At 28.0% G+C, this 19,695-nt stretch overlaps 1 protein-coding gene across 3 annotated transcripts in view; it reads right to left on the bottom strand.

Annotated features, from left to right (window-relative positions):
• Positions 1-19,695, bottom strand: part of LOC107440390 (heparan sulfate glucosamine 3-O-sulfotransferase 1) — a 137,763-nt gene that overhangs the window by 12,002 nt on the left and 106,066 nt on the right. Inside the window, exon 1 of one of the 3 annotated variants that reach the window (XM_043050510.2) lies at positions 11,986-12,081. The exons of the other annotated variants lie outside the window; for them this stretch is intronic. The gene's annotated coding sequence lies outside the window, so the exon portion shown is untranslated. Of the gene's footprint in view, positions 1-11,985; positions 12,082-19,695 lie in introns of those variants that run through there. 3 annotated transcript variants of the gene reach the window in all.

Genomic DNA, 19,695 nt, shown 5'->3' with positions numbered 1-19,695 from the left:
AGGTTGGGTTTTTGAAGTCCCTAAAAAAGAGGTTAGGTTTTGGCATTCAGTAGTAAATAATTTTATATTTTTGCGGCAATTTTGATGTGGGGAAATGTTAGAATATTACTATATATTTTCGCCTGTTTGTGTATGAAAAAATGAAAATATAATTATGGAAAATGCAACGCAAGGAGAATAAAAACTTTTTTCGTATCTAACTTTTTGCATTGGTTCTGATCGTTCACACGCAAATGTTCAGGTATAGTTGGAATGGGCATTCATGTTCTTTATAGATTTAGGTAATCCCGTAAGAAGAAAAAATAGTCGTCTGCAACCAAAAGAACATGTTCATTGTAAGCACTATCTCGTTAATCATTCTGTTCTTGTGTCGTTACCTCAGTCTTAGAAAAAAAAAGGAGATCTAGAATAACATTCTCATTTACTCTTTTTGTGCCGCTTTTCTTTCTTTTCTAGAAGTACTAGATGTGTTCTGGAGTCTAAGTTGGTTAAGCACTGTTTGCGCAATCGAACACTCAATGCACGAGTTCGTCAACAGAAAAGATAGGGGGACAAAAGTTTGTATTCTTCATTTCAGTTCGTTAGCGTTATTCTTGTTGGACCAAGAATTGTATTTGTTTGGCTTAAATTACATTGTTAGGTGAGTGGGTAAAAGAACAAATGGAGTATAAATAGATATAATTTGTAGCAGCTCTTTTTCAATATTATTTAGTTAGTATTTCTTGGATGGAATCGATGTTACAGAATCCCAATGAAAATTTCTATAGTTTATATGAATATGGCAATTCAACTATACTTATTAATTGGAATAAAAAGTTTTGCTTAATTAAGTATGTAATATATTTAATACAAAATAATTTCAGGTGGAATGTAATATTTTTGCTTAACATTTTTGGTGTGAAAAAAACACATGTGATTTGTTTGGCAAAAAGGGATTTAAATACATTTTTATAATAGTATTAACTTAAAATTCTGTTTTTCTAAGTTGAATAACTATATTTCTTAGAGATGAATTACATATTTCTTGTGACAAACAATAAGTTAACTTAGTGTTGCTTGGTCAGCTAAGTTAACTTAACTAACCAAATTATAATAACTAAGTTAAGTTAGTTATTATAATTTGTTCTCAGTTAAACCGACTCAGTTAAACTAGAAGCAAAACATAAACTTCTAATTCACTCAATTGAATGCTAATTAATTTCCGGAATTACAAAAAGTACTGTTAGTTTTTTTCCCATGAATAATGGTTTATTATTTGTCTAGCATCATGGGTATTTAATTATAATTTTTTTAGTAGTATTTAAGTTAAATGTTAATATTTTTTTACGGAGATGACTTATAATTTTTTCAGCTTGAAAAAATTAAATGCTCTAACCGGATAGTGTGGCATGTAGAATTTATTATCAATCGAAATTTCGACAACTTTTTTAATAGCTAGAGTGCTCAAATTTCAAATAGATTTCTGCTCCTAGTGTTAATACAAATAATACCTAATGCTGATTCTAAATATTTCGAGAATACTTTCTCTTCATTAAGGCTGTTTTCAAAGGTTCCATCGTAATATGAAGTGATGTTTTTTCGCGAATAATATGCTATTTTTATAACTGCTGTTAGTTTGCAATTGTTACTCATGGCTGTTAGGTCACGTTAGCCTATCTAAAGCCAGCGCTATCTACGCTTATTTTGGAAAAGGCGCAAAGCGTCAATATGGAGAAAAGTCACAGTTTTGTGAAATTTAAAAGTGCTTGTAGTATTATTCTTTAATATCTAAAAATTTACTCCAATGCTGCATTATTTAGGCTCATAAAAGTTTGCAAAAACTGAGAATTGGGTATACTATAGCCTACGTCACAGATCGTGCTATTCCTACTAAATTTAACTAGTAAACAGCATTTTCTGCGAACCTGATTTCTAGCAACAAGTAAAAGCATCAAACGAAGTGTCTTGTTATAAGTCGCTACTCGCCAGGTTGGAATTGTATTAGTCTAGTTCCTTTGGAAATAATTTATATTGTTGTTTTACCGAAGTTTATGAATTTAGTAAGCATATTTAAAGCTCAATTTATTAATTAAACTAAAAGGTAAATGTTATTCCTAGTAAGTGGAAGTAGTTGTGCTTTTTTCATATTATACCCAATTAGGCACTGATTTTGATAATTTTCATCTAGGTAGAAAAATATCGCCAAATTGGCAATTTTTTTAAAAAAGTTTAATAACTTTTAAAATATTTAAGTTATTTGTTTCTTCTAAAGCCCTGATAATTCTTCACTTCAAGATTATGTATATAGTTTAAAATCATCGCATTGCTTCAAGTGTAAGGCACTTAAACTATGTTTTTTTAAAATTTTCCTTGGCGGTAGAGTTTCGATAAACAGCGTTAAATAGCTAATCGAAATTTTGAAAAATTTCCGACCTTAATAAACTAACAGATAACAAAACAAATGAAAGAAAATAACGAAATGAAAAGAAACATTTTAAAATTGCCTTTCTTTCTTAATAAATTTCTATCACCACTGAAAGTTCTCCACGCTTCTATCGATATTGATTCACCGTACTGTTATCGTTTTTGTTATGATAATTATTTTCTCCTTTTTAATTTACTTAAAAAAGCGAAACTTATTACATTTTTGTTTAATTTTATCGCGATATTATTGTATTTTTAAATTATTAAGATCATTGACTTTTGTTCTCACATTATTTATAAACTTATTTTTGAATCGATTCAATTTTTCCAGTTTTCAATCTTGATATAGACGCTGTAAATGTAAAATTGTAAAACCGAAAATTTATTAACGAGTTGAGTCTTGAGAGTTCGTTTTAAATTTATGTTTTAAGTAAGAGAATATGAACAGCAGAAGTATTTGAGAAGGGCTATGATTTTAATTCAGGAAATTTCATTCTTGAATTTTCATGCGTGAGTTGTATAGCTATTCTTCAGGTTCTGCATATTCTTTTAAAATGACGATAATAAGAAAGATGTTAGGTTTACTTTTTGAAATAGTTTTCAAAAATGGCTGTTTTTTTTATTTAAAATAACAAAGGAAATTATGTGAAAGTTAGACGTAAAACTCCTTTGGGTTACAGAACATTAAAAAATGTAGAAATTAAACAGGTTGGTAAGACAAGTCGGAATTTTTCTTTATGAAATTCCTTAATGAGTGAATATTCTTAGAAAATGGTGCCAATAATTACAGTAATTTTTATCGGAACAGTTTGGTATGACTTCTGGTAATAATACAATATGATTTTATAATCAAAAAACGTCGGTAATTTTGACAGCACTATTATAATTTAAGATAACGCAAAAAGTTTTGGTTTCATAATCTCTATTTTATTTAATAAACTCTTATTAATTTTTTTTCTCCGTTTAGTTGTTTTCATTTTAATGTAAGGCATAAACTAACATCTACCAACCTTTAAAGCTATTAAAAATGAGTATTCGTAACTATGCAAATGCCTGGACAATAGTCAAGGCTAAACTAAATCAGTAATTTAATTATTAGGTATCAGAACGGTTCCAATATATTAAAATAGACGCTTGGAGAAAGTGTGTTATAATCCTACCATCACCCACGAATTATGTATTTACTTATTGTTACAAGCCTATATGCAGGCTGGTGCACTCATTAGAACATTCGGCTTATAAGCTCTTATCATTAGAAGTGCAGATAGCAGAAGATAGAGACGTCACGAAAATATATCCAGGGATACAAACCTGATACCCCCCAGCTACAATAGGTGCGTCTTTCTGATGCACAACGATTTTGAACCCGCTACCTCTACTCTTAAAAGCGTTTGGTGGAAGAACAACACTGTTTTGCAAGTTTAATACCTTTATAACATTGGAAAAGCATTATTTAGGCCCAATTTTACTGTTTTAACTGTAGGAAACTAAATTATTAACCGTCATTTAACTCCTAGCAACCATTTAAATGAACCGTCATATTAAATAAACCATAAAAGTGCAATCAGGTTATAAGGTTTATTACTATTCTGTTTGGTAAAAGGCATAGGCATCAAAAGACTGAAATTACCAACTAAATGGTAAAATAAATAATAGTTCTGAAGAGCATTTTGATAATTTTATGATGAAAACTATTTATTTCGGCTAGATGTACAGTATTTTATATTAAGTATTGTATGTTAAGAAGAAGCAAAATTTTGAAAATCGGAATTTATAAGAAACCGTTACCATAGCAAACGGAAAAATTACTAAATAAATGGTTTAAATATCATAAATTCTGGTTTCCTTACCAGAATTATTATTTTTATACCATTCAAATATGTCTTTACCATACATGAATTTTGACAGAATTGTTTCTTCCTGTGTAATATATACATGCTTTATTATATAATATTTCAAAATCATTCTGCTGTGTTGAAAATTAGATTTTAAACTCGCACGCAATTTTTTTTAAAAATTTTAGAAGTTCAATTCGAAAGCTATTTTTAAATACTCTAAAAGGCAAAATAAATAAATAAATAATTGTTTAGACTTTTAGAAATCATTTTGCTATTTTAAAAAATTCCCTTTCTATAATCGCACGCATTTTCCATTTAATTTTAAATAGGAAAAAAAACCGTCATTCTTTAAATTATCAAAAAATGCAAATAAGAATTACTTGTATAGCCTTTTCTAAATAAGTGTACTATGTTGAAAATTCCTTTATAGCACACATTTTTACTTAAGGTTAGCAATAAAATTAATTAATCTAAAAAATGAATTGTAATCCAAGGAAAAAGTTTTTAATGCCGTGAGCGAAATTAAAGCAAAATATTGTTTACACAAAGAATCAAATTATTTATTTCTAATAATCTATTGTACTTCATCAAAAAGTAAAAAAAAATGTATATATAGATTCTTTTAGCATTTTTCAAACATGTTCAAAATATTGGCAATCAATGCATTGATCTTTTTCAACTGAAAAAACTCACGAAACTATTTAACTCCCTTAATTAAATTCGTGGAACTGTAGATAAAACTTTATCGAGTGAGTTGACAAGTCTGAAATACATTTTTTCTTCCAGACATTAACTCGCTTAACGAATTGCTCACGCTAGAAAAAGTTGTCCAAAGATGAGATGGAAGAAATTTTTTTGGATGTCAAAAATCTTTTCAAAGCTCATATTGAAAATCAATTAAATAGCTCAGCAATTAAGTGATTCATATCTAGAGATTATCGCAATACAAAAAATAAATTATTTTCTATTATTCTGGAAAAATAAATTAATTGAAAACTAGTCGAAAGTTTTGAAGATAAATTATTTAATGTTTCGTTTTTTAGCACAAAGCAATTAAGATATAAGCTGTTTATAAGAGTTTTATCGGGCGCATTCATAAAAAATTCTAAAAATTAAGCATTATTCTAAGGAATAGTAAGTTTAAAAATGCTCCCTAAAAGAATTAAGATTGATTAAAAAGCTCTGTAATCAGGAGAAATAATGCTTTTTTAAGGAATAATAAGTTATTTTTAAAACTGCTTTGTTTGCATCGATTATAGACTAAAATATATTATATAAAAGTTTGTTAAGTGAAATAAATGATTCATAGTAATATTTCTTCAAAAAAATTATTCTTGAAAATAAATTTCAAAAAGAATTATGTCCCTTAACTATAGAGCTTTAATGCTAAACAATTTGTATGTTAGCAAATAAGCCTTATCTGATGGACGTGTGCCATTGTTGAAACAGGAACCATGAGGAAAATAACACATGGTATTGACATTGTGTATGTTACATTTAACGCTGTTTTTCAAAGTTCTGTCGCCAAGGAAAATAAAAAAAGACATAGTTCAAGTGCCTTACACTTGAAGCAATGATACGATTTTAAACTATATATATAATCTTGCCGGGCAGAATCTGGGTTTTAAAACAGACAAATAAGTTATTTTAAAAGTTATTAAAAATTTTTAAAAATTGTCAATTTAGCTACATTGATGAAAATTACCAAAATCACTGCCTTTTTCTCAGCTTTTGCAAAATTTTATAGGTCCAAGTAATGTAATATTGGAGTACGTTTTTAAATATTAAAAAATTATACCACAAACGCTTTTTATTTTCCCTAAACTGTGGCTTTTCGCCATTTTGATGCTTTGCGCCATTTTGAAAATGAGTGTTGACAGCGCTTGCTTGAGTAACAATTGCTTGACATGAGTAACAATTGCAACTAACAGCAGTTATAAAAATACTATATTATTCACAAAAAGCGTCATTTCATATTTCGAGGGTGTCTTTGAAAAACAGCAGAATACCAAACTATTTTTCATTCCGAATGGATATTCGAAAATTTGTCCATATTTGCTTAGTTTGGAGTCAAGTTATCAAAAATTAAGAATAAGAACTACAGTTTCGAAAACCATAGTTTCCGGTAAACCCTTACCAGAAAAAATTACCGAAGGAATGGTTTAAGTACTTTATATTTAGGTCTTATTAATCAGAATTATGGTTTTCGCTTAGCAGAATTGTCATTACCGTACAGTACGGAAATTTTATCAGAATTTTGTTCTCCGTGTATTCTATGCACTAACTTTAATACTAATTAATTCTATGCACTTTTAATTCTAAACTTTAATTTTTATTATTCTATGCACTGTTTATTGCGTTATATCCTTACAGATGTCGCTACATTTTTTAAAATGTCATTAATTTTTTCAAAACATCAATTTCTGTTAATTTTGTTTCAGGACTATTCCACCCTCTGCAACGTATTCAAATTAATAAATTTTTGTAGTCACGTGAAAACATTTTGTAACCGTGTATCTACAGAAAAAAATTATGAAGAGCATTCCCTCTGTTGTTAAAGCATGTACTAAGAAGACTCAGTTATTTTCAAACCGTAGAAAAGTGGCAACAGTTATCAAATAAATGTGTACAGCGAAATGTGTACTGCGGTGCGAAATACTACTCGTTAACGTCTTGTTTATATCATAAAAGAAAAGATCAAATTTTCTCTTAAAATATTTCAAAATTCACGCAATCCTATTTTGATTCAATTGTTTTTATTAAAATGAAGTACGAAGAAAAAACTCTACTTTGTAACTGTTACTATAATCGCACTATAGATAAAAAATGCACACAAGTTACATGACAGATACATTAAATTATAAATTGTGAAGTGGCAAATTAATAGCATAAACTGGTGTATTATTTTTGGAGTAGAAAGTATATTTTTTGGATCAGTATTGAATTTTTTGGAAAGTATTATTTTTGGAGTATATATATATAAGTTAAGAAAAACTATTCATAAAGTTTAAGAACTTTAAAAAAGTTTCCTTTATTTTTTCCTAAATAATTGTTTTTAAAAAACACTGCTGCATCTTTAAACAACTCACGCTTGTTTTGATTGTAATTTTTTGGTTGTCGCGAAGGGCAGAAAATAAATTAATTTAAAACCACTGATTTTATTTTTTAGCAATATTAAACATGCAGTGTTCAGTTTCTGTTTCGTCGGAAGGTTATTTTTGCCATATTTAACCGTTTTCAGACTAATTTTTTTAGTTTGTAAACTGTATAAAATTGCAAACATTTATACTTTTTGTATGGTATTTGCCCACAGCTATTTTTTAGATTGTAAACTGTATAAAATTGCAAACATTTATACTTTTTGTATGGTATTTGCCCTTAGCTATTTTTTAGCTTGTGAACTGTATAAAATTGCAAACATTTATACTTTTTGTATGGTATTTGCCCTTAGCCATTAATTATGTTTTTTTTTCCAGTTAAATTCGAAGTAAAAAATAGTTGCTTGAGGTAAATAGAAATATGCAGAAAAATTGCTTGAAACGCGTAAAACAGAAATTCACCCGAAGGTTTAAAGTTGATTTAGAACTTAAGCATTTTTTGTACTGACAAAATACAGCAAAAGTCAAAACTTTTCAAGATCATGATGACAGATCGGAAGTTTAGCGCGCGGCTACTGAATTTTCTGTGCTTGGTTCTAAACCCTAGCCAGCGGCTTTTAATTAATTTTTTTTACAGAAAAAGTTAAGAACAGATTTAAACATTTTCATGTCGACATATTAGATTTAAAGCAATTTAAATAAACCATTTCATCCTTTTTTTTCAATTTTTTTTATGCCTATCATAAAAAAGAGCCTCGGTTTTTAATCATTCAAATGGTTGACAATTCAAATAGTTGAAAGAAATTAAATGCCTATTAAAATAAAACGAAATAAAAATTTAAAACGTTTAGTATTGTCACTTGTGGATTAAATACAATGACATGAAAATAAAGTAGTATTGTTTCTATTAATAAATGAAATTATTACCATGCACAGATTAAAAAAAGATATAGTGATAAATTAAGTAGAGGTTGCTGATATCGGCTTAACTATCCATGAGCTAGCTACGGTGCTACTTGATTTCTATGGATTATAAATATTTAAAGATTATAGTTAGTGATTGAATTAGCGATTAACGATATGATATACATTTAATGATATAATTATTAAATATTTTTTAAAAATTGTTAAATAAATTTAAATAGGTGGTAGATACAAGGAATTAAATGAAATATTTTGATGCCTTAGAAATGCTGTTCTTTATATACATTTTAAATAGTTGTGCAGTGAGAAAAATAAATAAATGGCCACCCTAAAATAACTTCTGAATAAATGATTGAATTTTCACTTACAAGACTAGTCCTTAATGGTTCAATTGGTTCACCTCAAATATTCTAATTAATTCGTGCATATGATGTTTCAATTAAAAAGCAATGCAGAAACGTATATTTTACTGAAACTTTTTTCGACGGATTCGGATTTTTTAATTTCCAAAACGTAGGGGTAGCAGCAATATGGGTCATGGTCTCAATATTTTTGTCAGGAGAGCGATTCAAAGTTTTAACCCCTTAATGTAATTCTTTTGCGTACTGCACCATAAGCCGAGAACTTTCAAAGCAAATTTAAATTTTTTACAACACAGTTATAGAATCCGTCTATTCAAGGATAATTCCATATAGAAAACAACTTTTAGCTTTTTTTAAAAAATTTTATCTAATAATAATCGAAAAAAGTTTAAATTGTCGGGTATACAATTTTTTTATATCATTTTGAAGAATGTAATTTTACATGGCAAAACACAAAAACTCAGCTAAATTTGTCGAATAGTTCTTAAGAAATGGAATTTTATAAACACGTCTATTTTAACGTTTGATTTCTCAGGAACTATTCGACCGATTGTTTTGCTCACTTTACATCTAATTAAAGAGCATTCCAAGAACTTATTTGTACGAGAGAAGAAGGGGGTAAAATTTAAAAATTTTTTTTTAATCATTCTGAATGTGGAAGAATAACATTGATGATATGTTTTGTTTAAAAAGCTTTTATTTATCAAATTTATTTAAGGTATCTCTAAATGGTAAATTTAGAAAAGAAAAAAACAAAATTATTATAAGGCTTAAGGATTTCAATCATGATTATATTAAAAGGTAGTTACGAGTAGCAACAGAATGTATTGTCTATTAAAATATACTGCTATTTCCATATAGTAATTAAATTTAAACTTTAACAATTTTAATCAATAATTTTAATTAATTCTTCCTCGCAAGTGTTAGAAGTCAATTAGAATAACAAGTGAATGAAATTTTAAATTAAGCCTAAAAGGTCAAAAGTGAAAATTTAAAATTAAATAGTTTTTCAATGAACTAGGCTTTCTAAGCTCTCTTTCATTAAGAAAACATTATTAGAAACGTGTTAATATTTCAATTCACACCCACGCACTAATTTGACAAAAGGAAATTTACATTCATTTTATTACTGTTGCACACCAAGCTGAAAAAAATAACCTTTGTTCTTATTTCCGCGCTCCAAAATGCATATATTTTTAAAACTTCAAACGCTATGTTGATTTTTCAAATCAATTTTTAAGTAGGTGTAAACAATAGTTTATTTATGACTTTGAGAACGTTAACTAAAGCAGAGAGTGTTTGGAGTAGTGAATTTAAATTCAGGTGTGATTAAAAATTGCTGAGAGCTATAATGTGAGGTTTCTCTCAAGAGAATATTTGTTTACTTGCTCACCGCTCATAAATATTATATTTTGATTATAATCTTCCTTTTATAATTGTAGGCGTAAAGAAGTTTTAACTGAATGCATTTTTACGAAAAATATTTTGCTACATTTTAAAATGGAAATGATGGAATATTAAAAATGAAGAGATTGCTTATTCACACTATTTTTATCTCTTAAAATTTCTAATATTATGTAGATTTTTAACGGTACAGTTTACAGTAATAATTACCATTAAAATAATTGACTTACTTTAATTAAAGAAATATTACTGCACGAGATTACGTTATAATATTTCACGGTAAAAATGGATTTTACTGTAAAAAATGGATTCTACGTATGATGCACCCTAAAGTGCCGACATCCCAATGATTCACCCAATGATGATCGTATGATGTACAGTGCGCAATAAAAAAGAAAAAAGAACGGACCACCCTGAATAACTTTTGTTCTAATGTTAGGATCTTCACGTTCGAGGACTCATTCTTAATGGTTCGATGGGTTAACCTCAAAAATGCAATTAATAAGTTCCGACGATATTTCAAGTTATGAAACCTGACACAAAAACATACTTCCTCCGAATAAGCATACTTTTGTTTCGATGGATTCGGATGTCTTACCCCTAAAATATAGGGGGCAGCCGCAATCTGGGTATGTCAATCTGGGAAATATGGTCCCAATAGTAATCTCCGGAGAGCGCTCTAAAGTTTGGATCTCTTAATGTTAATTTTACTTTTTATGTATTTCGCTTTTAGCATATCTCTAGAATTTTTTAAGCGAACTGAAAATTTTTTGCACAGTTATAAAATTTGATTATCCAAAGAAAACTCAATGCGAAAAATAAATTTTAGTAAATATTTATTATTTTTCCATTATTTTATTAAATAATAGTCGAAAAAATTTTGATTTGTAAGTTACACAATTTTTTTTCATAATTTTATGGTGTGCAATTTTACATGGCAAAATACAAAATTAGAGCAAAATCGGTTGAATAGTTCCTGAGATATCAAATTTAGAATATTTGACTGTTCTGAAATTCAATTTCTCTGGAACTTTTCCTCCAATCTTGCTCAAATTTTGTATTTTGCCATGTAAAATTATAATCTTTAAAATAATGCAAAAATTGTATAGCTTACAATAAATTTTTTTTTGACCTTTATCAAATAAAATAATAAAAAATAATAAATATTTACTAAAAGTTTTGTTTTTTTAGATGGAATTATCTTTGGATAAACGAATTTTATAATATTAAGCAAAAAGTTATTGATTTTCTTAAAATGTTCTAGAGACATACGCAAAAAGTAAAATTAAGAGGTCCAAACTTTGGAACGCTCTCCTGACGAAACTATTGGGACCATATTTACCAGATTGCAGGTACTCCCTATATTTCAGGGGTCAGAAATCCGAATCCATCGAAAAAAAAGTATGTTTATTCAGAGAAAGTACGTTTTTGTGTCATGTTTTGTAACTTAAAATATTGTTTGAACTTATAGTCAGCATTTTTGAGGTTACCCCATCGAGCCATTAAGATTAGTCCTAGAACTTACAAATCCAGTCATTAGATCAAAAGTTATTCAGGGTGATCCGTTTTGATTTACGCACTGCACGCTAATGTACAACCTTAATGTTATTTCAAATTTTTTACAGTGTATCCTTTGTGTTGCGTAGATTAAAGCATTGTGAATAAAATACAAATAAAGTACAGAAATAGACATACTACAATTTCAGTTCTCTGAAAATGGACCTTCCTATGTGTCTAAACATCAAATGACAGTAGAAAAGTATAGAGATAAACACGTGTAAGTAATTTAACCAATGGGAATGGAGGCACAAGTTTAAACAAGATAATTAAAAGAAGGGTAAATGACATGTTGGCGATTGTTTCACATTGATGGGCCTGAATCATGTTCTCAATATTATGAATTCGATAGAGCTTTGCATTCAACTCAATTTGAAAAAGAAAATAATAAATGGTTACCTTTCCTAGACGTTCTTATTAACCGTAATTGGAATAATTTTCTCACTACTCTTTATCGGAAACCCTTTGCGATTTCATTCTCTCGTCATTTTTTTCCATCTCACCCGCCTAATCAAAAGATTGCTGATTTATGGGCACTTGCTTAACAGTGCTTTTAAAATTAAGTTTTAGTTTACAAACTCTCCAAAAATGAGTTTATACAAAAATGGACAAATTCAAATAAACACGACATTTATCAAGTAGCAGCTAATGGCTGTGTAAGTGTTATTTATCTCTTATTTTTTTTATATTCGTTTTTTTCAGACTTTATGATAAGCTTCTTAATTATGCAGGGTTATTCATAATTCCCCCCGGGGTTTCGAAGCGTTATAGTAAAAAAAAAGAAGACGAATATGAAAAAAAGAAACATATGAAAATATTCCGGAACTATTCAAGTTTTACTTACATACATTACAGGTGTTCTATGTGTGAACCATTGGTCACACGGCATACATCAATGCGATAGTCCAGTTCCTGCCCGGAGGGAATTATGAATAACCCTGTATAATAAGTCACTTACTTATTAGTAAGCTGTATTTAGGAATTACTGGTACTGTTTATTGTTTGTTAGCGAATATATAACATAAAATTAGCAAATTATTCATACTTTTGTAAAACTTTTGGTCATGAAATAAAGCAAATTTAAACAAGCATCATTTTTGTGCAAATATTTATGAATTCGGATCAAATATAAAACTATCCTCAAAAATATATTTTAGATGTCGTTAAGGAGCTAAATCTTTTATTATTTAAAAAACTAGTAAAATAAACAGCTTGGTTTTATTTCTAAATGAAAGAGAAAACCAATAACAACGTTGGTTGGCCCTTGAAGCTTATTTATTATTAATAATAGTATACTATTATCGGATTTAAATGTTGCAAATATTTAAATGTAACACAGACAAATTCCTGTGCAGTGAATGATAATAATAAAAAATAGAAATTTTAAGTCTTTGCTAGTTATTTAAATTGTATTGGGTAATAATTGTGAATTAGTTTTAATGAAACTGCTGCTAATGCTTCGTAAAGCACGATTCTTTCTTACACACAGAAAAATTGCTTTAGCGTATCTTACGAAGTCGTAAATGATTGCTTATGACATTAAAATTAATTATTATATTTCATAATTTAATTTCAAGGCGTCACATTAGCCAAAAGTTGACAAAAGTACTGAATATTAATTTATTGCTTATATTAAGTTTTTAAATAATTCCAAACACAATGAAAAAATGTATTTCTTTATTTGCATTACTTATAAAGTTTTGAGCGTGTTTTAGAATGAAAAAAGTTGAGGTTTTTCCAGAAATTTTTTTCTTTTTCACATTTATGTTTTTCTGATGTTAACATGCTATTTGAATCCCTAGGGATTATTTTTTCCTGCTGAAGATGGAACTTTAGGGTATTTTTTTAAATTCATAAACAACCTAAAATGAAATTGTGGATTGAATAAGCGTTTTGAAAAGTTTTAAAATTTTCACAGCATGTGTTATTTATATCTATGCATTCAAATTTTTTTTTACTTTTTTTCTTTTCAATTTTACATTAAGGGGACTTAAGAAAATTTTATAATTGATATATAAGCAAACGAATGCGTGGATAAACTGCATGAACTATAATGCTTTAAAATAAATTTTTACGAAAAATATTGCAGAAATTTATAGTTTGAAAAATTGGTAAATTGTACAGTTTTTAAATTATTAAAAAAATTGAGTTACATTACTAATTTAATTGATTTTTATTAAAAGTGTGCACGTCATTGCAACTGAAAAGATGTTAATTCTAATTTTATTAAAAAAATTGTTCTGAGGATACTTTGTTCTGAGAATTTTTAGACAAAAAATTATGTTTTAATGCGAATTAACATTTCGTACCAGTTAAGGACTGAAAAATAAAATTAAAAAAGACTATATTTATTTTTGAAAATAATTAATATTATTTGAAAGTCTTACAATCTCAAGAGTCGAAATAATTTGCTAAATTATTTAGCCTCATTTTTATGCTATAAGCTCCGTTTATTTGTAAATAACTGTTGTGCTCATGTCTATATTATTTCCACTTGGAATTGAAATGTTTTACTTATGGTACTGAGAGAATTCCTTAGAGCTTATTTTAAAATAGCAATTTTATGAATGTGCCAATAATTCTTTGTCTCTGATCTAACATATTATGTTCTTAGTCTCGTGGTAGTTTCCATATTCAAATGTATCATTTCTTATTTCTAATATATGATTAAATTTCATATTTCATTACATATTAGAAAATAAGAAATGATACATCTGAATGAGGCTTATTATTTTGATATTAAAAATAGTTTTGATAAATCATGATTTAAAAGTGAAAGGAAAACTCTTCTTATAAGTTGTCAGCATTAAACATAGTTGTGATAAACGTTGCTTAATTATTGCTGAAATTTTTATTTATTTTTTATTCTTAGATCGTTTGTCCTAATTGTGATAGCCGGTGCTATTCACAACATTTATACTATAAAACATCCATATTTGTTTATATCAAATTCTAAGCTATTGAAAGGAGAATCTTTTTTCGATATCATCGATATTAAAGTAGAAAAGTTTTTTAAACGAAAATCACTAAAATGGATTATTTAAAAGTCTGTAAAGTAAAATAAATCAGAATCATATATCTTCCCAGAAATTACTCTTAAAAAGTATATTTCAAAAAACATTGTGTCCTTTAACTATAACAGCCTTAATGCCAAAGAAATGGTAAGTTTTCAAATGAGCCTTATCCGATATGGACATGTGCCATTGTCGAAACAGGAACCATGGGAAAAATAACACATGGTGTTGCCATTGTGTGCGTTTTATTAAAGCAGAATACCAAACGATTTTTCATTCAGAAAGGAAATTATCTTCCGTTTCTTTCTACACTTCGACAACAAATAGAACATGAAGTTTACCAGTCATAAAATTCTTTTTCATAAAATTTTGTTTGTTTATTTTTGTTTTATCCAATCTTCTAAATCTGCCTGAGGCTGATGGATCGAATCAAATATGCGTTCTACATTTCATTTATCTTTTAAGAATGAAAAGTTTCTTATTCCGAAGTTACCATGGGTTAAGGGATAAAATAATGGATTCTTTGGTCTAGTTGCCATTTTTCATCATAATGATGAAAGGTAAAATTGCCGATGCAATAAAGAAATAATTTGTTGTACATGCATTCACGAATTCCGAATTTTATATCTCTTGTGGGATTTCTGACACTATTAAATCTAATGCCGCGAAGAGAATTCTTATTTGAGTAAAATAGCTTTCGGGTACTTTCAAGTTCTGTTTTCAAATGTTGGCTTTAAGCTTTATGTATTTTTTGATGACGCAGCCAGGATGTTTTACTATATTCTGCTTTAGATCATATCAGTAAATTACAAAGACAAGATGTATACTTAGCAGAATTAGATTGCTTTAAAACAAATATAAAAATACGGTCGAAATTTGAAATTAAATTTCAATTTGTCTTTGGTCTCTGATTGCAGATTTTAAGAATGCATCGAAGATGTTTTATTTTATTCTACTGCAGATTATATCATCGAATTATACTAAAAGATAGACATTTGGAAAAAATTAGATAGCTATAAAACAGTTGTAAAAGTACTGTCAAACTTTGAAATTAAATTTCAGCTTGTCTTTGGTTTGTGGTTAGATTTCAGTAATGTATCTAAGATGTTTTATTTTAATTCTATTGTAGATATCATCAAATTATAATTAGAAGATAGATATTTGGAAAAATTAGATAGAAATAAAACGGCTGTAAAAGTACTGTTAAATTTTGAAATTAAATTTTATCTTGTTTTCAGTTTGCAGGCAGATTTTAAGGATGTGACTGGGATGTTTTATTTTATTCCATTGCAGCATCAAATTATTATACAGCATAGACAGTAGAAAAACTAGATAGCCATAAAAGAGCTTAAAAGCACTGTCTAGTTTTGAAATCTCATATAATCTTTGCTGCTCGGTTAAAAGAGGCACATTCTTTTGTGAATGTATGAACAGCACGTGATTCTCATAATTAAGTACTTCCGAAATAAATATATAATCATTATTTTTGACAAACAAAGCCAACTGAGCCACGATGGTTAAAATCTCAGGGGATAGAGTGTTCGCCTTTCAATGAGGCGAACCGGGTTCGAATCATGGTCGATACGAATTCCGAATCCGGCTTGCACCGACCACAGTGCTGACGTGAAATATCCTCAGTGGTAGACGGATCATGGGTTAGAGTCCCCTTGCCGTCAGTCTAACCGTGGGGGATTCTCATGGTCTTCCTCTCCATGTAACGCAATGCGGGTTAGCTCCATCAAAAAGTCCACCACGAAGGCAAATTTCACCTAGTACTCTATCCAGGCGTTTCCTTGTCTTCTGGAATGGGTTCAAAATTACAAGGCTACGGAGTTGACCATTAGTAGTCCTAAACCCATAAAATTGGGTTGGCAGTTCAACAACGGTTATAAAAAAAGAAAAATAAAAAAAAAAAAAAAAAAAANAAAAAAAAAAAAAAAAAAAAAAAAAAAAAAAAAAAAAATAAAAACTGACAACTATATACATAACTATATATATAACTCATTTTAGCCATGATTTAAGTATTAATTTGCTTTCACAGTACTAATTCGTGATAATCGTGATTTATTTAAATTCAATTTTTGAAGTTAATTACTAATATCACGAATGTTTTTGAAATCACTTTTGGCGAACTAATATGACGGTTCTACCATATTTTTATTAAATCTTACTACAAATCATCTCATACTGGACACATTACTAACATATTTTTGTCATTTACTAACCTTTCCGATAACATTCAATTATTAGAAAAGTCTAAACGAGAAATATTTTAGAAGTTTAACTCACTCAAAGAAATCTTAACCATACGTACAATAGAATTCCACTTGTGATAGTTAAGGTTTATCATAACAGTTTTCTCAATAAATTAGCACTTAATACATGACTTTGAATTATTTAATTATTATCATTATTTTTATAATATAGTCATATATTATACATGACTATTATTATTATTTATTTAGTTATATATTACATATAATACACCATTAAAAATAAAATGAGAAAAGTATTACAAAAAGTATTGTTATTTGGAGTTGTATAGGAGGTGCAAATAATTTAGATTATTTTTTCTTCGGAGAAAAACTACTTTTGATTGGAAATTTTAAATTCAAAATCCATCATTATTAACGGAACGTTTGAGTTTTGCGGCCATCGTAGCAAACGATTACTAAAAGAAATAAATGAGAGAAATAGACATTAAAAATTAATTTACATCAATTTTATATCGACAGAATAATTCTTCCGAGCTTATTATGCACTTTTAAAACTGTGGTAAAAAGAGATTGTAGGGTAAACCAACCGGTGAAGGAACACTACCCAGTGAAGGAACATTTCATATATATTGATTAAAAATAAGAATTTGAAAGCTTTTATTTAGATTATTGGTAACAATAACTTACTGCCAAGCAATAGGAAGTCATCTAGCAATGTTTTGGATTACCTAGTCACGTAGACTTCCCTGGAAAATTTTTTGAATTTGTTATTATCTCTGCAACACCTTGTTTCTTTGAAAAAATTATAAGGTAAGTGTTTGTATTCATATGTTTGAAGTGGAATTAATTGCATGTAATAGTTTTATTTAGAATTCAAAATATAGTTATTGAAGTTACGTTTTATTTTTTTTAAATATCATAGCATAATAAAGTGCTGAGATAAGGGAATGTTGGAATTCACTGGATAACCAAACGATGAAAAACCAGTGAAGGAACAAATGTTCCTTTACTGGTTTTTTTTCTAAGTTAATAAAAATAAAAGATGAACTTCAATTTTCTTGTACCTTTAGTGATGTTCCGCACCAAAAGTATGTTGAAAATACGAAAAACAACTTCTAACCTGTGAGGGAACAGGCATCTTCCTTTACTGGGCATAGATTTCCCAGTGAATGTGTTAATATGTTGACACTTTAATTTTCAATTCATGATAACAAAAAAAAAGTTTAAATTTTCCAAGTATTTGTATGTTATAATTTCAAGAATAGACTTGTTTTTAAATATTTATGGCTCATAAATTCATAAAGAGACTTAAAAAATTACCAAAATTAAGTGTTCCTTTACTGGATGTTCATTCACTGGTAAGAGCTGTTCCTTCACTTGGTCTTCTTACTACTTGTTATAACCTCCAAAACTTTAAAACAATATTATGTAAGTTCGCTACAATTTTTTTACATAATTTGTAATTAGTAACAAATATGTTGACACTGTCATTTAACTAAAATTACGAATTTTGAAATTAATATGATTTTTTAAAAGCCAAGCGAAGCTTAAGTGTTCCTTTACTGGTTACTTTACCCTAGACATAAAAAATTAATTTCCATCAATTTTATATCGGCAGAATAATTCTTCCGAGCTTATGATGCACTTTTAAAACTGTGGTAAAAAGAGACTGTATCTCAGGTCTTTAAAAATAAAATGAGCATAATATTTCAAATATTGTTATTCGGAGTTATCTATGATGAGTAAATAATTTAGATTATTTTTTTCATCGGAGAACGAAGTAAAACTATCTTCGAGTTTGAATTTGAAATTCTAAACCCAACATTATTAACCGAACGTAAGCTACTATTGATGCAAACGATTACGGAATAAATGAATGAAATAAATATTAAAAACAAATTTCCGTTAAAAGAAAAGTATTTCTGAGCTTATGATGCAGTTTTAACGTTGTTCTTAAAAAGAAATGCGGGTTTTAATGGATTAGGAGCTATTAATTTTCAATAATACTTACGAAAATGAAGTACAAAGATCGTTATAAAGGTAAATGGATACAACTACACAAAGACATTAAGAGTTACCTTTGACGAGTTATTCATAAAATAAATATTAAAACGAAATGAAATATTTTTTTATTGCTTTAAAAGTCGTTCAGTTAGCTATTACACTCATCGTAAACCGTTATTTTTGTATATGATGTTTCAAACTTACATTACATTGCATGACATAAATAAAAAATTAGAATGAATAGATGTTCATAACGAAATAGGAAATGAAGTTAATTTTTTGTGAAAGATTACTTGCATTTTTGCATTAAATAAAAGAAAAGATTTTTTAAAAGAGTTCTTGCATTTTTATATAAATTTAAAAAATCTATTAAAATTTCAGAATTTTTTTGTTTAGTTGAAACTTTCTAAAGTTTACTTTTTATAGGAGTGCGATGCTAAGCCTAATTTTAGAATTTATTTTGTGAAATTTGCAATATTTGAGTCCATAAGTGATTATAGAAATTAAAATTATAATAAAGTGTTCATGAATCCCTGTCAAAAATGGAAAAATGGTGTTTACATTTATTGGTAAGTATTAAATCAATGAAAAGTAAGTTTCTGGCATAATCCTCCATCCTCTACTTGAAAACAAATCAAAATATATAGAACTATTAAAAAAGTTATATTATATAGCACTGTTAAAAAAGCTTCAAAAGATCGAATGTTAATTCAAATAATCTCGAACTCAAAAGTATGAAAGTTGTTTCTGAATTCAAAAGCATTTATTAGGGATTGATTCGACATTAATTCGGCAAATAAAATGTTGTGCACAAAATGGCGCTCGACACCAAAATCATATCAGTTTTACGAACGAATGAAAGAATACGCACGAAT

This window comes from Parasteatoda tepidariorum, chromosome 4, assembly GCF_043381705.1.
Source record: "Parasteatoda tepidariorum isolate YZ-2023 chromosome 4, CAS_Ptep_4.0, whole genome shotgun sequence".
Taxonomy (NCBI): domain Eukaryota; kingdom Metazoa; phylum Arthropoda; class Arachnida; order Araneae; family Theridiidae; genus Parasteatoda; species Parasteatoda tepidariorum.
This window is presented reverse-complemented; position numbering and strand designations above follow the sequence as displayed.